Here is a 14,945-nt window from a genome sequence, read left to right as displayed (position 1 = left end):
GGTTAGCTGGAAACAAAGCAGATGAAGTATGGCTTGCACTGTTCCATCATACAACATGCGTCACCAACAATGTGAAACTGATAGACTGTCCTGGTGGCGCCATTATTTGCCGGATAGACGGGGATTTGTGACGAAGAGGTTAACATTACTTTTGCTTGTGGAAAGGAATTCAGACAAGGCTTTCGCCGTTCGTAAATCGAAAACAGTATCACTGCAACACACGAGATTGAGATTCTCAGCCGAATTTAAGCATGTCTACGGTTGGGTAGGCTTCATGCTTGTACCGGGTACCCATAACTCTCAGTATATCAGTCGTAACAATATTGTTTAGAGCTTTCGGGCTTCCCTCCTTAGTCAAGTTCCCTCCATGTCGTTGCTAAAGATAATACTAAAGGTTTCATTAACGCTTGCTTTAATTTGTTTGTTTGTTTGTTTGTTTGTTTGTTGTTTGTTTGTTTGTTTGTTTGTTTGTTTGTTTGTTTGTTTGTTTGTTTGTTTGTTTGTTTGTTTGTTTGTTTGTTTTTCATCCTAGTCATGTCCACAACTGATATATTTTGGTGCTGAAATATGGCGGCGGTATATACATAACTAACAATGTGCCTCCAACTGTACTGATGTGTTGCTACCAATTAACTTAATTCAAAATGCCTATTGTGGTCACACATGACCTGAATAATGTCGGCTATGCGTGTTTCATAGCACAATGAAGGAATCATTTAATATATTAATCAATCAATGACAGGATTTACATCTTCATGAGAGGTAAGACACGTCGTAATACATAATTTTCCTGCTATTTTCTTTCCGATTGCTTTCTCTAAAGTCCAGTTCGATGTTATAAAGTTCTCTGCAATGTTATACTGCCTCTAGTTGCCTGGTAACATAAGCTAAAAGAAATAAGCAGTTCACATTGAGGTTGAACTTTTGCTCCAATGAAAAGGGGTAGTGCGAAGCTGCCCATGATTCATTTGCCACTCTCATGCACTATTTCGACGTACTTTCGCTTGACGGGCACTACTACACAGTGACTCACCGGCAGTGCGCGCGGCAGCAGCCTGGCGATTAATCATGCCAGGTGACAGGTATCACTCGCTGCTTCAAGTACGTGCAAGCATGAGGTGATGACGACACGTCTCCGCGATCACTGCACACAGACCCGACCGCACGTATAGGGTAGAGACATTCAGTGCGACGTGCTCACTCACGGAGCAATTGAGGCGCTCGAGATAAACTTCACATTCATACAATACGCGCCCTACTGGTCACATGACTCACGGAAGGAATGACGCAACGCAGTGTCGTGCAGTCGGCTCAATGTCTCTCGACGAGTTATTTCAGATCCCCGTAGGATCGCAGTCCGAGGAGCACGTTCATTCGTCACCGTATCCGACGCGCGCGTGCGTCACTTATTTTGTCTTGTCCGCCAGCAATCCGAAACTCAAGTCTTTTGCATCAGCGGCGGGATATCCGTGCCGGCCCAGCATGTGCTCCGGCTGTATCTCACACGTGCATACTTGCAGGTGCACCGTGAATTAACTGCCGATTAGGTGCAGGATTTTCCGTGTAAAGCATGGTATGCTTTACCGTGCGGGCTCGAAATGAAGCACTCGGCCGAATTGCCAAAACACAGCCGCTCTTTGCCGAAGGAGGAGGACACCGCCTGAGGGCGCAACCCGCATTTCTTGGCGGCGGTCGACCGCGGCTCAGAAATTGGCTCCTGGCCCGACAGCCGTGGCAGTGGTTGCGAGGTATAGTGAAAATAAAACACGCAACAGCGCAAGCAGTGATTGCCACACACACACCTCTAAATAAAAGGGGGTGGCAAAAATATCCCATAGCTGCGGATAGGAATGAGAAGTAATCCGTCAAAGCTCCGCCGATCAGACCTGGATGTATCAGCCGCTGATGTCCATTTCAAACTTCCTAATGAAGTGTGAATATCGGCATTGCATTATGGGTAGTTCCTAGGTAGCTTGCCCTAGGCACACCTCGTACGCCGAGCCTTAGTCTACACTGTGAAATGTGCGTATGTGTGTTTGTGAGCGTTTCTTTGAAATGTAGCGTATTATCTCAGGACACGAGTTGTACTCTACTACCACCTACTGCCCTCGAAGAATACATAACTATATATCTAGAGAAAGGGAACTGAATGATCGTCGTGTACATTTTCATAGTATATGACTGTAAAAACTGACATAATAGTAGCCAGCAACCCCTTCACCCTTCTTGAACATTTCCTGTACAGACCTCCTTACCGCATGTCGCTGAAAAACGTAAGCGTATACGCTAACTACACAGTACAGAAACAAAAGATTGAGCCTACGGTCGCTACAAACGTGCGTGTCGTGCTCGTATATATTGCGAGGTTGCCACACGTAAAAAAAAAAAGAACACCGCTGCAAGACGAAACACAGAAATAGAAAAACCACCGGACAAGCGTTGACTAAAAACTGATGACATCTTTGCCAAAACGCAAACTATATATGTGCACTGGCATCCGTCACACAGCGTGTGCAGGATGAAAAGAAAAGAAAAGGAAAAAGATGAGCCTACCATCACATTCAGGTATGACAGGCTTACCTTTTCGTTGATATAGCAGTACTTCCTGCGCGTGTTGTATCTGCGACAGATGTCAGTATACAGCATGTGTTTTGGCATTAAAATTTGCAGTTGGCAGTCAACGCTTGTCCTGTGATTCTCTCTGTCTCTCCCTCTCTCTTTCTCCCTGTTTTGTTTTGTCGCGCGGTCTTTTACGTATACGTAACACCCTGGGACTTCCTTGGATGAGGGCAATATCTAAGTGTATTTTGTGAAGTTTGCTCGCTAAAAATAAGTTCCAGCAGAAGCTATCTCAGCATAACTCTCTGTGTTAATGCGATTAGCATCGAAGTAATGCAGCAGCACGCCATAATGCCAGCGCCTGAACGCATCAAGAATAAGGTGTACAAAGTTGCCGGGTCCCTTCCTTGCACTTAGCTCTGGACGCGTTGCCCCTTGAACTCCGTACGTGGCGAGTTTGTGAAGATCTATGAAGTGGGTTCAATTTCGAGTGGCACCGGTGAATCGTGAAGACTTTTTTTTGTCATTAAAGAGCGGCACATACTCTGTCGCATGCCCAGTGATTAAAGTTGGTACTACAGTTCTTTTCGAATAAGCTTCCCTGAGAACGGCAGTCCAGTATCCCCGTTTGACCATCGACTACCCAGTGACCAAGAAAGGAAGAGAAAAAAAGTACGAAAGAAGCACCACGCGATCCAGCGCTAGCGGCCAGCATTCCAAGAAACAAATCTTCAAACGATGACGCTGAAATGGTTATGAAAACAACGCTAAACTGAAAAAAAAAAAAGTTGGGACTTATATTTGCGCTGAAAAATAATGCATGTCTGACTGGGAGGAGTAAAACACAAAGTGAAGGGTTAAAGCACAAAGCGCGGCAAACTTTTCATCCGAAGTGAAGGGCAGGATAGCTGTAGTTCATAATTCAAGAGCCTCGTAAATTACTACACCCGTTTCTTGCTTCAATGTACTGGTCACTCAAGCAAGTACCAAGACTGCGAGCAAAAGAAAGTGCGAGACTACCCAAATACATTTATTTTACTGCATTTACTTTCGCACTATTGCCTTTTTACCGAGGGAGCCATTTGACTGAAGAGCTCATAATGGCTATATTGCGCACACTATGAAAGTCAGAGCGGTCTGATCGGGATGGTTTAAGGCGACTGACAAACCAGGGTACTGACCGCACACCGCCTCAGAACAAGTGACTGCTACTTAAATGGCTGGAAACCCTAAAACACTGTGAACGACTCTGGTAGCGTGGCAACGTCCCGACTACCCCCCAGAGGACCTTTTCACGACAAAGGGCTTTCAATCAATCCATTGCCTTTCTTTAGAGTTATCCAACAGCTTCTGTCGATATTTTACTAAACAAAAAAGCAATGGAAGGTTCTTTCAGTGAGCTGATGCATAAATCTCTTACTAATAATGTAACGCAGTAAATGACTGCGTGAGTGACCTATTTTTCTTTCTCTTCGTGTACAGGTGGAGAATGAAACTACCAAACCCCATTTGCCTTACGCATCGAAGGGATTCGCACGAAGCTTCTCTGTCGAGACAAGTACATTTCGATCTACTCACCCAGTTTTACTCTGTACGAGGTCGCTTGCTTTCTCGTTCATACGCGGCCGGCACAGCCCGCGCTCACAACAGCTGTGGACTGATGACCTGTTGTTTCGAAGTAGTTTCCAGTCCACTCAGGCCGTAAAAAAAAAACTGCGTGCATCAAAACCAACAGCCATGACCTGAAGAGCACAGGTTGCACACGCCGCTGCTGCAGCTGTTGTACAGTGTATACACAAAGTTCATACTAGACCCTGGTGCTACACGTTGGAACGCGAATATCCGAAGCGCGCTTTTCTTGGTGATTTAAAACAGAAACTAATGTGTGTATGTGTGTCTGCACAAACGCAACGACCCCTGGCAGTTCGAAGGAGGGAGAAGTTTTGCAGAGATGGCGGCCTGCGTAGGACAACGAAGTGACCGTTGGACCACTTTGCCGCGTGAGCCAGTTGGCGCGCGTGACGATGCAAGTTGTAGCAAGCGCGGGCCAAGAAACCACCGTTAACCTACCGCTGCAACGGAGCCGGCGAGTAGCGGACGCAGCTGATTTCGTTCGCTCAAACCACGGCTGAGAGCAGCACGTTCGCTGGCGCGCGAATGCGCTAGTCACGTGGTTCTTTTTGTATTTCTTTCTTTGTATGGCTTTCTTTGCAGCTTGGAAAAAATGGTATACGTGAGACTTCCTTTATTGCAACTAATGAAATAGGGGTTTCTGAAGACGCTCTCGAACTTTGCAAGCCGCATTTCTTGCCTAAAGTCAATATTTAGCAATTTAATTAAATAATCCTAATTAAAAATTAGTTAACTACAAAACAAAAAATTGTCTGTAGTGCGCAAGGTGGTTGTCAACAATTTGCAACTGATTTCACTCACCTGCCTCTAATATTGTATTTTTTAACCATTGGCTAAAGATAGCTGGGACACCCTGTATACGTGATCGACAAATCGCAAGGGGTTTTATTTCTCATGTTCTAAGCCACTTCAGTCCAATCGTTAGAACCAAGAAAAAACTTCAAATTAGGTATTGTTTCCGGGGCTTGTGTTGCAACACAAACGTTACTTCAAAAGCGATAACCTTAAATATTGTGACGTCGCAGTTGACACGCCTTTAATAAGCCTTCGAGCCTTAGGGAACCGAACACATCCGAAGTACAGAACAAGCTCAAGATATATCCCCACAAGCGAAGATGATGAAGAACACCATGCGATGATGATAATGTACAGATGATGAAGAAGGGCCTGATAAATGCCCGCACTAATTTCCCCCGCGTGCAAGCGGCCATCCTGGCCGCAACTTAAAGGTACGGAGAACGCCTGTTAAAAAGCTTCATACGAGATACATGCACAATCTCGGTACCGCGACGGCGCCGGTCAGTTGGAGCAATAACAGGTTCGACGCGATAATTAACGGGAGAGGTCTGCTCCAAGACTGTGTATGGGCCAAGAAACCGAAATTGAAATTTGTCGCACAAGCCAGGAGTGCGAACTGGTGTCCGGAGTAGCACCTCGTCGCCGGTGTGGAAGAACACAGCACTGTGAGGTGCGTCATGGAGACTCTTGCGGTGCTGTTGTCTTGCCTCAGTGTTCACTCGGGCGAGCTGGCGACAGTGGAGGATGCGGGACACATATTGTTCACAGGAAGATACAGATGGAGTGACAGGGGCGGACAAGAAAGAGACGTCAAGAAGGGAAGTTGGCGATCGGCCATAGACAAGGTAGAATGGCGAGTAGCCAGTTGTGCGTTGTACGGCGGTATTATACGCAAAAGTTACAAATGGCAAAATTGAGTCCCAGTTTGTGTGGTATGGCTCAATGTACATGGCTATCATGTCGGAGAGTGTGCGATGAAATCGCTCAGTTAGCCCGTTGGTTTGGGGGTGATAGCTGGAGGTTGTCTTGTGCGTGGTACCGGAGGCTTGGAGCAATTCCTCAACAATTTGTGAAAGGAAAGCTTTGCCACGGTCGCTCAGAATGACCCGAGGAGCACCGTGACGCAGGATTAGGGCTTTAAGCATAAATGCAGCCACTTCAGAAGCCGACGCCGAAGTCACGCAGGTTGTTTCGGCGTAACGTGTCAAGTGGTCGACAGCTGTCACTATCCAGCGATGACCAGTGGGAGTCGTGGGAAGAGGACCATACAGATCAATGCCAACGACTTCGAATGGTGCCGACGGACACGGAAGTGGTTGCAGCTCGCCGCTTTGAGGTGATGTCGGGAGCTTTCGGCGCTGACAAAGGTTGCAGGAAGTGACGTACTTCGCTACACTGGTGGATAGGCCAGGCCAATAGAAGCGACCTTTAATGCGGTCATACGTTTTCTGGAAACCAAGGTGACCAGCAGTCATGTCGTCGTGGCAGGCCTTAAGAATATCAGCTCTAAGAGAGCGAGGCAGAACGGGCACCCAGCGTTGACCGTCTGGGTGATAGATGTGACGGTAAAGGATGTGGTTATCAAGCTTGAACTGCGTGAGCTGTCGACGAAGGCGGGCATTAGGCGGCCGCGAATTTCCCTGAAGGCGGTCTATGATGCGTCGACAGTAAGAGTCAGCGAGTTGATGAGACATCATCGAGCCATGGTCGTCAGGAAAGATCTGGTCAAGAGCGGCTAAGGAAGAGACATGCGTGGAAGGACCGTCCGAGCATTCATCGCTGAAGTTAGTAGCAGAACCAGTGCACGGTGCCGTAGGAAGTGGGCAGCGAGAAAGCGCATCTGCATCCTGGTGCTTTTTACCACACTTGTAGATAATAGTGAAATGGTATTCTTGCAGACGGATAATCCAGCGACCAAGGCGACCTGATAAGTTCTTGAGTGTTGAAAGCCAACATAGAGCATGGTGGTCTGTAACGATGGTAAAATGACGACCATGTAGATAAGGTCGAAACTTCTGCACCGACCAAACGACAGCTAGGCACTCCTGCTCAGTGATGGTGTAATTCTTCTCAGCGTTGGTCAGTACGCGGCTTGCATACGCGACGACCCTCTCACGTGATGACTGATCTCGCTGCAGGAGAATACCACCGATGCCGTGGCCACTAGCGTCAGTATGCAGAAGTGTAGGTGCCGTTTCATCAAAATGGCGAAGTACAGGTTCGGACGTGAGGGCGTTTTTCAGATTGCTGAACGCCGATTCACATTCGGGAGACCAGTCAAAGGGAACACCAGAACCGAGTAATTTGTGCAAAGGTGCTGCTATTGAAGCAAAGTCTCGTATGAATCGGCGGAAGTAGGAAGTGAGGCCAAGGAAACTGCGTAAATCTTTGCTCCTTTCGGGACGAGGGAAGTGAAGAACCACCGAAACCTTATCGGGATCAGGACGAATGCCGTCCTTACTCACAATGTGGCCTAAGACCTTAATTGTCTTGCTGGCAAAATGACACTTTTTCGTGTTCAGCTGAAGGCCAGCGTTAGCAAGGCACGTCAGCACTTCCTCCAAACGTTGTAGGTGTTGAGAGAATGTTGACGAGAAAACAACAATACCGTCCAAATAGCACAGGCAAGTCTTTCACTTGAGGCCACGCAGAACAGTGTCGATCATGCGCTCGAATGTTGCGGGAGCATTGCAGAGGCCGAAGGGCATTACATTGAACTCGTAAAGCCCATCTGGGGTCGAAAACGCCGTTTTTTCTTCATCGTCCTCATGCATCGGTATCTGCCAGTATCCCGAACGTAGATCGAGACTCGAGAAGTACTCGGCCCCCTGTAGCGAATCCAATGCATCGTCTATACGTGGCATAGGGTATACGTCCTTGCGCGTGATCTTATTTAGCGCCCGGTAATCGACGCAGAATCGTACAGAACCATCTTTTTTTCGAACTAGTACGACGGGAGATGACCAAGGACTAGTCGAGGGGCGTATTATCTTCCGTCGCAACTTGTCGTCAACGTTTTCTTCGATGACCTTCCGCTCGGCGAGAGATACGCGGTATGGTCGGCGACGAACGATGGACCTACCATCAGTCTCGATCCGATGCGTAGTGACGCCTGTCTGTCCTAATACAGGGGAATGCGCGTCGAACGAAGCTTGATGCTTGGTTAGTAAAGCGATCAACTGTTGTGACTGCGAAGGGGTCAGGTCGGAGCTGATGGTAGCTTCAAGGGTGGAGATGGATATGGATCGTCCAACAGAGTAATCTTCAGGGGAAGCCGCTTGAAGAGGAACAACAGAAAAAGGCTCTGATATAGCGACGCAAGCCAACGTTATGCCCTTAGGAATCAGAATTTTTTCGGATGTCGGGTTTGTTGCACAAACGAATGCGGAGCCATCGTCGATACGCACCAGCCCTGATGGAAAGGCTATCCCTCTGGGGAGACAGCGTGCAGATGGTTGTACGAGCAGGTCACCGTGGTCAATGGTATCAGACGTGATGGCAACAATTCGCTGACTGCGGGGAGGTAGCTCGGTGTCTTCTGCAGCAAGAAAGCGAAATGGTGTGTCATCTGCGTGGAGCGAATAGGCGGTATCAGTCATGTGGAGAACACGTTGCCGGCAGCAGATGGTAGCGGACGCCGTTGACAGAAAATCCCATCCTAATATGAGCTGGTGGGCACACGAACTAAGCACTGCGAATTGTATATAATGCAGAACGCCATCAATGTAGACACGAACAGTGCACATGGCGGAAGGTCGAATGGCGTGCCCTTGAGCAGCGAGCAGCGTAGGTCCATCGTAGGGAGTAGTAACTTTCCGGAGACGCGAACACAAACCACCGTGAATAACTGACAAACTAGCACCAGTGTCTATTAATGCTTCCACTTCTATGCCTTCTACCAAAACAGAGATGATATTATGTGGACGTGCTGGAGGAATTTCTCTCATTTCGCTAGATGCAGCTTTTCCTTCAAAAGCTGCATAATTTAGTTTTCCGGGTGACGGTCGGCGAACTGACGGTCGGTGAGAGGCTGGTCGAAGTGGTGACGTCGAACGACGAAGGGGTGACGTCGAGCGACGAAGGGGTGACGGCGAGCGGCGCCTGGCAGGACGGTAGCTCGGAGCCGTCTCGAACATTGCAGGTGGAGAGGGAGAGCGGCCGGGAAGCGTTGCAGAAGGACGGCGCTGGAAAGTGGACCCAGTGGAAAAGTCGTCCCGTTCGTAAGTGTCAAACCCACAACGCTCGTCTTGCTGACGCTTGCGACAGAAGCGGGCGATGTGTCCACGATAGCCGCAGTAGTAGCAGGTAGGTCGCGTTGGACGCCATGGTGGATAGTAGGGCTGGTTATGTGCGCTGGGGGATATTGAAGCCAGGTGGGCTGGCGTCGCTTTCGGTGGCATCGATGGAACGGTGGCCGGGGTAATTACGGCGACTTGCGCGTATGTTGGTTGTGGCCTTGGGACGAGAGGGTCTGTATACGCAGCACCAGTCATAGCCGCCAACTCCTCCTTAACAACGTCACGCAAACTGGTACTGGAGGCGGGAGAAGGGACCGCACCTGTTGAAAAGCCGAGCGACTGCAGTTCTTCTCGTATGATGGCGCGGACCATCGCGCGCAACGAGGGATCGGCAGTAGGGCTGTTATGAGGGGTGTCCGGCTGCAACCGTGCGGATTCGAGCTCGTCCAGACGCTGGCACGTAGCAACAATATCAGCGACTGTAGCCAGGTCCTTTATCGCCAAAGCATTGAAGGCGACAGTCGCGATGCCTTTCAGGAGATGACGCACTTTGTCTGACTCTCCCATGGAAGCGTTGACGCGACGGCAAAGGGAAAGTACATCCTCTATATACGAGGTATAAGACTCGCCCAGTTCTTGTTTGCGAGTGTCCAGTGTTCTCTTCGCAAGGGCGGATCGAACCGCTGGAGTGCCAAACACTTGTCGGAGACGCTCTTTGAAAGTGCTCCAGTCGGGAAAGTCGATCTGATGGTTGAAAAACCAAGTCTTCGCCACGCCTGTGAGGTAGAAGGAGACGTGGCGGAGCTTGTGCGGATCGTCCCAATGGTTCGCAGCACTCACGATGTCGTATTGGTCGAGCCAATCCTCCACATCTTCATTGCGAAGTCCAGCGAATAAATGGGGATCGCGATGGGGCCCGCTGACGATCCAAGGTGGAGAAGCCGCGGCAGCCGTAGCGGCAGAGGTAGATGAAGAAGGGCCTGAGGGTTCGTCCTGCGGCATGCTGGTGGACAACTGGCACAAACGGCGACCTGAACGAAGCTCCAGGAGGTAAAGCGGGCGAGGAGAGGACGGGGAACCGATGAGCACCCTCCACCACTTGTGACGTCGCAGTTGACACGCCTTTAATAAGCCTTCGAGCCTTAGGGAACCGAACACATCCGAGGTACAGGACATGATGATGATGATGATGCTCCTTGGATGATGGCACCTACCCACTCAGGGGGATCGGCCAAGAGTCGGGCGGATCATAAAGTCTGAAAATTTTAATAGCTAATAGACGTTACTGTATCAATTAAGCTCAAGATATATCCCCACAAGCGAAGATGATGAAGAACACCATGCGATGATGATAATGTACAGATGATGAAGAAGGGCCTGATAAATGCCCACAATATACAAACTGGGGACATGTACTTACGCATTTATCTGCCTGTACGTACTTCATAGTCTTCTCAAACCAGGAAACAGGGATATCGATAAATGATGACCAAAGAACTTGTCCTGATCAGTCGATCGTCTCCTGTGACCGTGGCAGGGGCTCGACAGCTGTTCTCGCCGTGTAATCAGGCTTAAGATACTTTTAAAAACCAGACATAATGTCAACGTTGTTAATAGGTACCTCTGTTAGATGATATACGAGTTTTCACAAACCTTCTTTCAGCATTTCCACAATGCAGAGCCATGGACGTTCCTTTGGCTCTTCGTTCTTAGTATTTGGCTTGCAGCGAACCTTCAAAAATAACAGCAAAGCGCATTCTCGTGCATGGCCACTTTAAGGCACCACTGCCTCGGTATCTCTGCATATAAACATCGCCAAGGTAATGTCAGACAAGATCAGTGTTGCGAAGCTTCGATATGGACGCACACGCACGTCATTCGGCATGGTCGATAGATTTTCTTAATCGATTAACGATTAATCGTTTGCCACCTTAGCCATTAATAAGTGAATTTTTATCGATGAGAGTTTTTTCGTGGATTAATTGATTAATCGACATTTTTAGCGGGTTCATTCAAAGGCACTTTTTTTAACTTCTGGGGTTTTATGTGCAAAAACCACGATATGTTTAGGAGGCACGTGTTGTCGAGGGCTCCGGAAATTTCGACCAGCGGTGGTTATACCGTCCCACCTTCCCAACAAACAGAGAGAGTCCGGGCTCTTATTTGTATGGAAGCTGGAACAAAGAAGAAAAACACGGGTGGGTAACAGTTTGATCAATCATGTTTACTTTGCTAAATACTAAATGTAGTTGGTGCAAGTGAATAGTCAAGCGATAAACAACATATGATGTAAAGCCAAACAAGACAGAAATACAGGGGATAATGCACACGTGAAGTGATTAAAAATCGTCCAACAAGTAGTGTTGCTGGAGTGTAGTGGAAATGTGAATTCCGCTATAAAATAGCACTTATTGAGCGCATATAATGAGGCTTAATGCCTGGATTCAAGTCCAGCAGTTCCAAGAAAATTTATTTTTATACTTTCAATTCTTTAAAGCGATTATCGTCTCACGTGACGGAGGGGCGTACTGTTTTCTTGTTAAGTGTGCACAGAAATGCTAACGGATTCGAAAGCCCTCTCTAGGACAAGATGTAAAGCCGACATGGAGGATTGTACACACCAGAAAAAATCGTACTCTGAGAAAATTTACTGCTAAACTCGCGTTTCGGTGTTCGCTGGATGCGGCTACTGTGGGGCCGCTTCAAACGTTTACGAACGCTAGAAAGAAGGTGAATACGAGGCGAATGATACGTTGACTAAAATATTGTCACGTGGTCGTGACGGCGAAGAAAACGGCAGTCGGGCTTACTAAAGACGCAACTCTTTATTTGGGTGACCTTCTGCCCGGGAAACGAAAAGCAAAGTACAAGAAATACACGCTGCACATTGGTAGCGGCGAACAGATCGTCGGCCGTCGATAATTTGATCTGCGGTAAGACGCGTATATATAGGCACTGGTACATGTGGCATCGAACATTCGAGTCTTATCGCTGGTGGCCGCGTGACTTCCAGAGTAAACTCAACTGTTCGTGTTTGCGCGCTCAAGCCTATCGGAAGATTCTGAAATAATCTGGAAGGTTCCCAGACATTCGGGCGCGGTTTGCTCAAGCCAGTGGTCATACGTGTAACGGACCGGTTACATAAAGGTAGCAGAAGAAACGCGCGTGCCAATTTACACGCGCCGCTCGGGCATCCGGGTCACAGTGGTAGCCCGCCATTCTTGAGTATACTTATTTGCCAATAGATGACGATGAAGGACTCCCGTACGACCAGATCACGCTTATGAGCATCTTTACTGGGCTGAACACCCACTGTTGCAAAACGTGAATATATCTGAACCATACGAATGCGTTGTATGCGTCGCGCGAAAGGAACGTAAAAGAACACTTTATGTGAAGGCTTCGTTGAATTTCCTGGCTGTGGAATAAAAGGCATATCGAGAACGAGGTGTAAAGCCGACATGAAGGATTTTACACATCGGCAAATTTGATGCCAAACTCGCGACGGTCGTTGGACGCGCCTTTCTGTGGGACCGTTACAGACGCTGGCGAACGCTGGGAAGAAGGTAATAGACGCTATGCCGATGCCGCCTGAAAACAACCGTTCTAGCTGCACAATAAAATAAAGCTTTACGCTTACGCATGACTTAGACAACTCAAAGGGGGGCGCACACATCGAGGCACACTACCTTGGACCACTCTCAAAGGAGGTACCGCGTGGATTTTCCATTCATTCATTCATTCATTCATTCATTCATTCATTCATTCATTCATTCATTCATTCATTCATTCATTGCCATGTAGAGCACTGCACGGGCCTGATTTTTCGGCCCGGGCCCGGCCCGGACCCGCTTTATGAAGCCCGAGCCCAGCTCGGGCCCGTGGTTCCAAGCCTGGGCCCGGCCCGAACCCGGGCGTACATGACTGAAACCAGCCTGAGCCCGGCCCGGGCCCGTGGTTCCAAGCCCGGGCCCGGGCCGAGCCCGGGCGTACACGACCGAACCCAGCCCGAGCCTGGCCCGAGCCCGGGCGTTCATTACTAAACTTATCCAGGGGGCGCGTGTTCATGAACAGGCCCGGCCAGGGCCCTCTAGAGGATATTAGTTGATGATGATCATTAATGATGCCTTGCGCACTGTAGCGGGCGATCGGACGGAAAATCCGGTGTGTACATGCATCGAAATGTTGCTTTGCCCGCTGTGATAGCTCAGCGGTCAAGCTGCTGGACGTGGGTGCGATTCGCGCGGCCACGGCGGCCGCATTTTGATGGGGGTGAAATGCAAGAACACCCGTCTACTTATCTTTAGGTGCACGTTAAAGAACTCCAGGTGGTCTAAATTAATCCGGTCCCCATTACGGCGTGCCTCGTAATGATATCGTGGATTTGGCACGTAATACCAAGGAATATAAATGAAATGTTGCCTATATGGCACATGGCAAGTCATTAAAATAACGGTATAGTGAAAATAAAACATATCCACAAAATTTATTTAAAAGAAGTATACAACTAACATGAAGAACGGATAGAAGCAAACCCGGGAAATTTCTTTAATACTCTTTTCTACATTCGCGTTGGAAACATTAATTACACAATTTTTTAAAAGAGCCTCCTGATTAATAATTTGTTGCAGCAAGATAAAAGACGTTTAAGTTTTATATATGGTGAACAGCCACCAAAAGCAGATGAAATATAAATCGTTCATATTCTAACGTCGTCACAGAAACGTATGACACAGGTTGAAAGCGCAAAAGACGAAGACAGAGAAGAGGCTTGACACACACACACGAGCGCTCGTGTGTGTCAAGCCTGTTCTCTGTCTTCGTCTTTTGCGCTTTCAACCTGTGCCATGCCAAACCAACAAGCCCAAACAGCTACCCTAGTGACAATAAAATTATATAATCAAGCTGCCACACACCATAGGCACCCTGCAATGCAGTTTCCGAGATACGATGATAGCGCCAAAAAACACAGCCTAGCGAGCGGATGCAGCAAAATCGAGTGTCTATCCTCCGCATCCTCTATGTTCAGAAACGCTCCTTGACTTGAACGTGACTTGCCATCGCCTCAATGCAGTGAGTTTGAAACGCGTTTGTAGCGTTTCTGCTGCCTTGGCACAGCCTGAAAAGAGCGCGTTCTGAACGCGTTTGTGCTGCATTGAAGGCGGTGGCAACATCCCTGAGGTGATTACGAACGCACGTAGGAAGCGTTCGTTGAAAGAGGCGCCCAGAAGGGAGACACTTGAGCGCGTCGATGTGTCCAGCGAGCGTTTCATTTTCTTGGTATCCCTGGCGGCTGGTGCCCTCAACACTCAGGCGTTCGATAAGAGCTCCATCGCGCCCTCTGGTCAGTGACGGGTGCCTATACTTGATGCTATTCCAGATGAAAGGTTTCACCCTTCTAAGCTCTTTGCACGTGTCACTTCAGCTTGGCACAGAATGCCTTAGACCATGCAATGCACAATGTTCGCGCGTGCTCAAAGGCCCGACCTAGGCCTTATGAGTGGGTCCGAGTCCGGTCCGGCCCGAAGCCTCAAGCCCAGGCCCGGCCCAGGCCCGCGGCTTCAATCCCAGGCCCGGCCCGGGCCCGCACTTTCAAGACCGAGCCCAGCCCGGGCCCGCCGGAAAACGTTTCGGACGGCCCGACCCGGCCCGCGGGCCGGGCCGGGCCTGGGCTTTCGGGTCGGCCCGGGCCCGTGCAGTGCTCTATTGCCATGGCTA

This window comes from Rhipicephalus sanguineus, chromosome 3 (genome assembly GCF_013339695.2).
Source record: "Rhipicephalus sanguineus isolate Rsan-2018 chromosome 3, BIME_Rsan_1.4, whole genome shotgun sequence".
Classification (NCBI taxonomy): domain Eukaryota; kingdom Metazoa; phylum Arthropoda; class Arachnida; order Ixodida; family Ixodidae; genus Rhipicephalus; species Rhipicephalus sanguineus.
This window is presented reverse-complemented; position numbering follows the sequence as displayed.